This window comes from Podarcis cretensis (genome assembly GCF_951804945.1).
Source record: "Podarcis cretensis genome assembly, chromosome: 5".
Taxonomy (NCBI): Eukaryota; Metazoa; Chordata; class Lepidosauria; order Squamata; family Lacertidae; genus Podarcis; species Podarcis cretensis.
Window position 1 is genome coordinate 57,366,593 of NC_137174.1, and position 9,771 is coordinate 57,376,363.

General features: G+C 42.8%; 1 long non-coding RNA gene across 1 annotated transcript; it reads right to left on the reverse strand.

Moving 5' to 3' along the window:
* Positions 1 to 466: 466 nt before the first annotated feature.
* On the reverse strand, positions 467 to 8,674 carry LOC307217484. Its single transcript, XR_013839610.1, has 3 exons — positions 7,386 to 8,674; positions 4,209 to 4,287; positions 467 to 1,396 (listed from the first exon to the last, which is right to left on the reverse strand). It is a non-coding gene; the product is annotated as an uncharacterized lncRNA (long non-coding RNA).
* Positions 8,675 to 9,771: the final 1,097 nt, after the last annotated feature.

Sequence of the window (9,771 nt, forward strand, 5' to 3'; positions counted from 1 at the left end):
TCTTCAAGTTCTTTAGGGAAGCCATTATAGTTAAAATGGTTTAAAACAGGTCTCAGAAAAATTTATATTTGTAGTGTAGGGGGCACTCACAAGAGGGCTAGTCTTTCCCACCAACCATTCTAGCTAGGAAACAGGTTCAATAAAATGAGTTTTGAAATGCTTAGCTTTTAGGTCCTAAATCCAGCCCTCTTAAAGCCAAAGGCCACATTTCCAACATACTACAGGTGCGTCTTAAGGTTGTTTTAACATGCTTTTTCAAAAATGATCCCAAAAGGATTTTTTCTTAAAGAAACTATAAATGCCACCTATTGTTTTCTTCTGTTTTATGAAGATTGAGCAATCCCCCTCTCCTTTGGAAGTGAGCACAGTGGTATATCTGTTATCAGAATTTTCTTGCCAATCTTCTTATCAGCAGCAACTTTTCCCACGACGTGGGGGAGAGGGTTATGAGACCAAATCCTGGAAAATATGCAGGGGGTAATATATTTTTCTAATGTGTTGGCCAGAAGAAAAATGCACAAATGAGCAAAACTGCTGGTTTTAATTGAGCAGAATTAATTAATACACTGTACCTAGAAGGAACAGGATACGCCAAGGTTACTGATCCTCCTCCTACTGATTGAGTTAAGAGAAGAATAGAGGTTGAATGGCAGGTTGCTTCCAGAAAGTAAAGTACAGTTTGTATATTCAGTAAGCCAAGCCTCCTTCAGGATATAACAGGTGTGGAGAAGCTTTAGCCTTCCAGAATTGCTAAACTACAACACCCATCATCCCTGGGCATTGGCTATGCTTGCTGGGGCAGATAGGAGTTGTAGTTTGGCAACATCTGGAAGGCCAGAGGTTCTCCACACCTGGAACAGAGGGACCCTTTGAGTTACAGATTTTATCTAAATTCTCACTGCTAATTTTGTCTGTTATATTAAACATTGATGCAGCTATATATTAACTGGATTAAAAAAGTGTGCCAAATAAAACCTGTGTTATCAGCCCATGACTGCCAACAGGTCTTAGTCCAGTGCTTTCCAGTCAGTGCTAAACCAACTACTTAATTTAGTATAATACAAAGGATATTGTCTAACATTCAGACCAAAGTATAAGAAATCTAACCTGTGAAATCCAGTTCCTGGAGATCAAATGCCATGAACGTAAGTGATTCCCATAGCAGATCTTGGACCAAGAAGAGGCAGGATCGACAACTTTCCCAAATACATGCTGCGCAAGATTTTATTTGGAAGTTCAACTTAGGTCAACAGCACTTACTTCTAGTATAAGTGTGCACTGGGTTTTAACTTTGCTCTTTTATCATCCTTGTTTGCAGCTAAAGTAGCATTTGGTTATGATGTATTTAATGTAACTTCCACCTCCACTGTTGTTCTTCCTCAGCTAACCAACCCACCTTAAAAAACCAAAAACAAACAAATAATCCATTCTAAATTTGAACTGTGTGATGACAACATTAGTTTAACCAATTGCATTTCCACTTCTCTTCATTAATTTTCATGTTTGAAACACATTTAGTGGGCTCAGTGAACGAGAGAGAAATTTAATCTGATGAAAAATCTGCTGGACCTTGATTTAAATCCCTGCCTAATAAGAAACTTACTGCGTTAACTTAGACCAGAAGTGGGGAAACTTTGGCCTTTCGGATGTTGCTGAACTACAACTCCCATTGACCATGCTTGCTGGGGCTGATGGAATTTGTAGTTCAGCAACATTTGGAGGGCCAAAGGTACCCCAAACCTGACTTTAGATCAGTGATGTGGAACCTTTGGCACTCCAAAGGTTATTGGACTACATTTCTGCTATGAAACACTCCTAAATATATCCAGTTTTTGAACCCAATTGCTTTCTTCTTATTCTTGCCCTAAAACCATCCCCAAAATCCCACAAAGTCACTACCAAATCCTCCCTGACAACCTCCTATTCTCTCTCTACAAAACAAGCAGCAATACTCAACACCCATTTCCCTCTCCTGGCACCACTTTCAACCCTTTAGCCAAATCTCTCCCCACCCCAGCCTTGTCTGGGCTCATCCAATTCCCCCTTTCCCATAGGAATGCTTCTAAAAATAACTCTTGCACTAGTTTTAACTCTCCTAAACTCAGACTAGCATTAGTGTGCTTTCTATTGATTTTGTTCTATATTTTTAGTAAATGTGCTAATTCCCTTTTCAGGCAATGAGCTAATTTGGACCTAATAAAATTTACTTTTGATTTATCTCTGTCGTCTGTGTTAACTATTGGGGTGCCAAATTCTGGAGTGTGTCCAGGTCTCAGCATCAAAAGATCCCTAGACTTGAGTGTTAGAATACAAGTGAGAATTTTGTCCCACACACACACAAAAAAGGCTCAGTCAGTTAAACATGAGTCTTAATCTCAGGGTTGTGCGTTCAAGCCCCACGTTGAGCAAAGATTCCTGCACTGCATGGGGTTGGACTAGATGACCCCCCGTGGTCCCTTCTGACTCTACAATTCTATGATTCCAATTGCAGGCTTGCATGCAAACTGCAGCCTTCCTAACAGTGCCCATCATCTCTGACCTTAGTGCATGTGGTTGGGGCTAATGGGAGTTGAAATCCAATAACATCAGGAGGGCCATAAGTCCCCCACCTCTGACACATATAGAGCTCTCATCCACTTGCTTTCCATCTGCAGCTAATAAAAATAATAATGATCTACCTGCATACTAAAATATAGCTAATACTAATCATATACATATGATTAAAAGTTGTTGTTTTGCAGATTATTTGTGACAACCCTATCATGAACATTCTGCTGTATGTGATCCAAGAGATATATTAGGCTTCTCTCCACCTTGACTTATTTGATTTTTATATTAAAATATTTGAAATGCAGCAAATATGTTGGGCTCAACCTCCCAATTAAAAGTTAAACCCTTGCCCAAGGGGTTCACATTGCACATAGGCAGGATTGATCTGTAGATGGGCTAATTCCCTTTGATTTATAATCATATGATATTATATATTACCATAGCATCTTCCAGCTGAGGAGTTGAGTGCACTGTGTTGATGTCAGCAAATTAAGCCCTAGAATGCCCTGAAGGCAGGTAATCATCACTCCTGTTTTACAGGTGAGGAAACCAAGGCTGACATTTTCAGAAGCAGCTGCTGATCTCCAGCTCTTAGCAATGCATCCATTACTTTACTTCAAACTGGTACCTAGATCAGAGGTTGGGAAGCACTGGTTCCCCCAACTCCCATCAGTCCCAGCCAATATAGCTAATAGTCAAGGATGATGGGATTTGCGATCCTGCAACATCTGGAGGTCCACAGGTTCCCACCTCAGATCTAGAGTTTATTGAAGAATCAAGCACACGCCATATCCTTTTTGGTATTGATATATGGACCTCTTTAAAATCTTCCTGTACTCTGCTTAGCTAGGATCATAATGGCCATCAAGGGCAGGAAAACTTTCCAACCTTTCCATGCTCCCCCAAAGATCTCACAAGCCCCAAATGGTACAAAGTCTAGCCTTGCTTCTATGCTGAGATGGGGATTATGTGGCCCTCCAAATGTTGTTTGACTACAACTCCCACCATCCCAGACCATTGGCCATATGGCTGAGGCTGATGTTGGAGTCCAATAACTTCAAGAGGACCACAGGTTCCTAACTCTATCTTTATGGGTTAGGTCAGTTCTAAGTCTGGACATTGTGCTGCTGATCTACTCTTTGTCCCAGGATTGCTTGACTAACAAATTCTGGCAAGAGCCATACCACTAGGATGTTGGTTTCTGCTCTCTTTCACTGTGTAGCGAAGTGCTTGTCACGAGACAGGTGTTTACATTCCACAGACAGCATTGCTGTTGGGTTTCTCACGGGAAAGGAGACTGGATGTGACGTACACTGGTTTCCTGTTTTTCACAGTTCTCTCCATGCTTTAGAGGAGAGAGGATGCTTTCTCTGCTCCGGCAGAGGCAAGATGTTTTTCTGTAATCTACCAGCTTTGAAGTGTAAATAAAGTAATATAGAGTATGTGGCACGTACTCCTCATCATTCCGCTGTGCTTGGGACACTGCAATATCAATATAGGATCCATGGAAAAGGCATCCTCTGAATTGTGAGGCTCTATCCAAGAAACAAGCAAAAAGAATCATGCCAGCGGCATCTGTTTGCCAGGCAGTGGCACAGACAATTGAACCAATCACAGTGAAATTTCTAAGTTGAGAGGAAGTCAGGCTATATACTCACCTGCTAGCCAGAGAGATAGATGTTGTCATTCAGGTTCAGTGTGCCCATATGTTCTAGTTTGGGGTCCAATAATGTATACCTGTCCCCTTCATGGATCACTGCCTTGCCGTGGCGAAGGGGCTTGAAGAACTCAGAGAAGCTATGAACTATGCCGAGCAGGGCACCCAAGATGAACAGGTCATAGTGGAGAGTTTTGACCAAACGTGATCCACCTGGAGGAGGAACCGGCAAGCCACTCCAGTATCCCTGCCAAGAAAACTCCATGGACAAAGACAACAGGCATATAAAAGTTATGACGCTGGAAGATGAGCCCCTCAGGTCGGAAGGCGTCCAACATGCTACTGGGGAAGAGCGGAGGGCAAGTACAAGTAGATCCAGAGCTGATGAAGCGGCTGGGCCAAAGCCGAAAGGACGCTCAGTTGCGGATATGCCTGGAAGCGAAAGGAAAGTCCAATGCTGTAAAGAAAAATATTGCATAGGAACCTGGAATGTAAGAACCATGAACATGGGTAAGTTGGAGGTGGTCAAAAATGAGATGGCAAGAATAAATATTGACATCCTGGGCATCAGTGAACTAAAATGGACGGGAATGGGTGAATTCAGTTCGGATGACCATCATATCTACTACTGTGGGCAAGAAACCCGTAAAAGAAATGGAGTGGCCCTCATAGTCAACAAAAGAGTGGCAAAAGCTGTACTGGGATGCAATCTCAAAAATGATAGAATGATCTCGATACGAATCCAAGGCAGACCTTTTAACATCACAGTAATCCAAGTTTATGCACCAACTACTGGTGCTGAAGAAACTGAAATTGACCAATTCTATGAAGACTTACAACACCTTATAGAAGTGACACCAAAGAAGGATGTTCTTCTCATTATAGGGGATTGGAATGCTAAAGTAGGGAGTCAAGAGATAAAAGGAACAACTGGCAAGTTTGGCCTTGGAGATCAAAACGAAGCAGGGCAAAGCCTAATAGAGTTCTGTCAAGAGAACAAGCTGGTCATCACAAACACGCTTTTCCAACAACACAAGAGACGACTCTACACATGGACATCACCAGATGGGCAGCATCGAAATCAGATTGATTATATTCTCTGCAGCCAAAGATGGAGAAGCTCTATACAGTCAGCAAAAACAAGACCTGGAGCTGACTGTGGCTCAGATCATCAGCTTCTTATAGCAAAATTCAAGCTTAAACTGAAGAAAGTAGGAAAAACCACTGGGCCGGTAAGATACAATCTAAGTCAAATCCCTTACGAATACACAGTGGAAGTGAGGAACAGGTTTAAGGATTTAGATTTGGTGGACAGAGTGCCTGAAGAACTATGGATGGAGGCTCGTAACATTATACAGGAGGCAGCAACGAAAACCATCCCAATGAAAAGGAAATGCAAGAAAGCAAAGTGGCTGTCCAATGAGGCCTTACAAATAGCGGGGGAGAGAAGGCAAGCAAAATGCAAGGGAGATCGTGAAACATACAGGAAATTGAATGCAGATTTCCAAAGAATAGCAAGGAGAGACAAGAAGACCTTCTTAAACAAGCAATGCAAAGAAATAGAGGAAAGCAATAGAATGGGAAGAACCAGAGATCTGTTCAAGAAAATTGGAGATATGAAAGGAACATTTCGTACAAAGATTTCCATAATAAAGGACAAAAGTGGAAAGGACCTAACAGAAGCAGAAGACATCAAGAAGAGGTGGCAAGAATACACAGAGGAATTATACCAGAAAGAAACGGATGTCTCATATACCCCAGGTAGTGTGGTTGCTGACCTTGAGCCAGACATCCTGGAGAGTGAAGTCAAATGGGCCTTAGAAAGCACTGTCTACATCCCAATCCCAAAGAAGGGCAGTGCCAAAGAATGCTCCAACTATCACACAATTGCACTAATTTCTCACGCTAGCAAGGTTATGCTTAAAATTCTACAAGGAAGGCTCAAGCAGTATGTGTACCGAGAACTCCCAGAAGTGCAAGCTGGATTTAGAAGAGGCAGAGGAATCAGAGACCAAATTGCAAACATGCGCTGGATTATGGAGAAAGCTAGAGAGTTCCAGAAAGACATTTACTTCTGCTTCATTGACTATGCAAAAGCCTTTGACTGTGTCGACCATGGCAAACTATGGCAAGTTCTTAAAGAAATGGGAGTGCCTGATCACCTCATCTGTCTCCTGAGAAATCTCTATGTGGGACCTGAAGCTACAGTTAGAACTGGATATGGAACAACTGACTGGTTCAAAATTGGGAAAGGAGTACGACAAGGCTGCTTTTTGTCTCCCTGCTTATTTAACTTATATGCAGAATTCATCATGCGAAAGGCTGGGCTGGATGAATCCCTAGCCGGAATTAAGATTGCCGGAAGAAATATCAACAACCTCAGATATGCAGATGACACAACCTTGATGGCAGAAAGTGAGGAGGAATTAAAGAACCTTTTATTGAGGGTGAAAGAGGAGAGTGCAAAATATGGTCTGAAGCTCAACATCAAAAAAACGAAGATCATGGCTACTGGTCCCATCACCTCCTGGCAAATAGAAGGGGAAGAAATGGAGGCAGTGAGAGATTTTACTTTCTTGGGCTCCATGATCACTGCAGATGGTGACAGCAGCCACGAAATTAAAAGACGCCTGCTTCTTGGGAGAAGGGCAATGACAGGCCTAGACAGCATCTTGAGAAGTAGAGACATCACCTTGCCAACAAAGGTCCGTATAGTTAAAGCTATGGTTTTCCCAGTAGTGATGTATGGAAGTGAGAGCTGGACCATAAAGAAGGCTGATCGCCGAAGAATTGATGCTTTTGAATTATGGTGCTGGAGGAGACTCTTGAGAGTCCCATGGACTGCAAGAAGATCAAACCTCTCCATTCTGAAGGAAATCAGCCCTGAGTGCTCACTGGAAGGACAGATTGTGAAGCTGAGGCTCCAGTACTTTGGCCACCTCATGAGAAGAGAAGACTCCCTGGAGAAGACCCTGATGTTGGGAAAGATGGAGGGCACAAGGAGAAGGGGGCGACAGAGGACGAGATGGTTGGATAGTGTTTTCGAGGTTACCAGCATGAGTCTGACCAAGCTGCGGGGGGCAGTGGAGGACAGGAGTGCCTGGCGTTCTCTGGTCCATGGGGTCACGAAGAGTCGGACACGACTAAACGACTAAACAACAACAACAACAATGTATACCTGTACCTGCTTAGAGGCAAAGAATATAGAACATTATTTGAAGGCCTCATTCTTCTGAAGCAGTTGTTGTAGCAGTCACTTCAACTACACTATTTGAGGTGCAGAAGGTTAGACTAAATTGTTGATGATGTTGAGTGTATCACATGGAGCAGGAAGAGTAAAGGTACATTATGCCAAAGGAGCACAAAGAATAGTTTGGATCTTAGAACAATCCAGCAACATGACCTTGAAGAGCTGAAACTTCCAAAGATACAATATATATTTTCTAAATGGCAGTGGTGGGGAGATTAGTAATATTATTTCTTCAGTTGCAACCAAGTGAGTTAGCTTTCTTTTTACCGTGAAACAAGTTACTAATTCACAATTTCTTAACTAGGTCATTATCCCAGTTGGGGATTTCTTGAAAATATATCCCCTCTGTGTGTGGGTTTGTGCTTTTTCAAAAGCCTGCCTGCCTAAGAAGACTTGGTAAAACAAATAAATGCATGTAGGGACGTGTCTGTTAGCAATGCACAAACTGTGACATTATCCATTGAAGTTTGCTCTTTTGCTGATCAGGTGGACTGCAGGTAACAATTCTGCTCTATTGCTACAGCCCACACCTGGATGTTTTCCCCACCAGCACGCCCCAAAGCACCCCAAGCAAGGCTGACAAGATGGCACAACTTGACACACTGACAAGATATGCAGAGCTCTGGAAACAGAAATAGTTTGTAGAGGAATGCAATCTATGCGTGTATATTACCATGGGAAAGTCCCAATTATTTCGGAGACTACTCATCTGTTTTTCCTTATGGACACAATCACTTAAACAAGCTGGTCCTTTCACTGAAGCTCCTCTGTTCAAACCAGCCTGAAGTGGTGTGCATGAATCTCATGACCAACTGCCTGCAATGAGTCTACAAGTGGCTCCCACTCGAAACTGGACAGGCAACAAGGGTGATGCAACTGTGGAACAGCCAGACTGACTTTCCTGATCTCACCCAGCCCAGCTATTTGATTCCTAATATGCAGCCCCATCCCATGCATATTCCACAGCCCTAGCCAGTGTGAGGTAGTGATTAGAGCACCAGACCAGGACTAGAGAGACCCAGATTCAAATCTCCACTTTACAACTGAGCTCTCACTGGGTGACCTTTGGCCAGTCACACTCTCTCAGACTAAACTTCCCAGGATGCAGGTGGCGCTGTGTTCTAAACCACTGAGCCTCTTGGGCTAGCCGAATGGAAGGTGGGCAGTTCAAATCTCTGCAATGGGGTGAGCTCCCGTTGCTCTGTTCCAGCTTCTGCCAACCTAGCAGTTCGAAAGCACGCCAGTGCAAGAAGATAAATAGGTACCACTGTGTGGGGGGGTGTTAACCAGTGTTTCTGTGCACTCTGGCTTCTGTCACATTGTTCTGATGTGCCAGAAGTGGTTTAGTCATGTTGGCCACATAACCCAGAAAGCTGTCTGTGAACAAACGCCGGCTCCCTCAGTCTCAAAAGCAAGATGAGCGCCACACCCCATAGCCCCCTTTGACTGGACTTAACCATCCAGGGGTCCTTTACCTTTAGAGGAATTAAAGAAGGCTTAATTCCCAGGAGTCAAAGATGGGGCAACTTGCTCCAGAGTCAGTGTGAGCATCATGTGGATGCAAACTCATTATTGACCCCCCCTCCCTACCCCATTATTCCATTTTACCTTCACAACACCTCTATGGTAAAAGGTAAAGGGTATTAATGTATGTGACCTTGAACTCCTTGAAGGTTAGATGGAATATGTAGTAAATAAGGAGTATGCCATTAATGAATATCTACTTGGAAGTCCCAGTACAAAGGGCTTATTACAAAGCAAGTAGGTAGGATTGCAGCTTTAATGCAGGAGTTGAAAGGAGGCTAGTAGCACAATCCGACACATGCCTGTTCAAAAGTAAGCCACTGTGAGTTCAGTGGGGTTTACTCCCAGGAAGCAGAAAATAAGATTGAGGCCTAAGAATGGTTCCTTCAATGTTAAGCCTCAGGAAAGTTTGCATTAATGTCACTCTGTTTCAAACTGGCCTCTAAGCAAAGACATACCGGTAATTTATTTCCAAACTAGGGACCCTTCAGTCACAGGATGGGCTTGAACAACTTCCATCTTACAGATATGTGGCATATCTTCCTTTCCATCCCTTGTCATGTCTCCATTTCCTTCTTGCTGAGGAAAAAGTGTGTGTTTGAAGGGGGAAAGTTTAAAGGGAGATTTTTAAAAAATGTACTTTGATTTTAAACAGATTTGCAATGAATATATTTTGGTTAGCCATACAAATAAAGGCAGTGACAGGGTATAGTGGCCCAATAAGTGAAATAAAATAATATTTAAAAATATTTTTTATTTATATTTACACAAATGTAATGAGAACAAATCT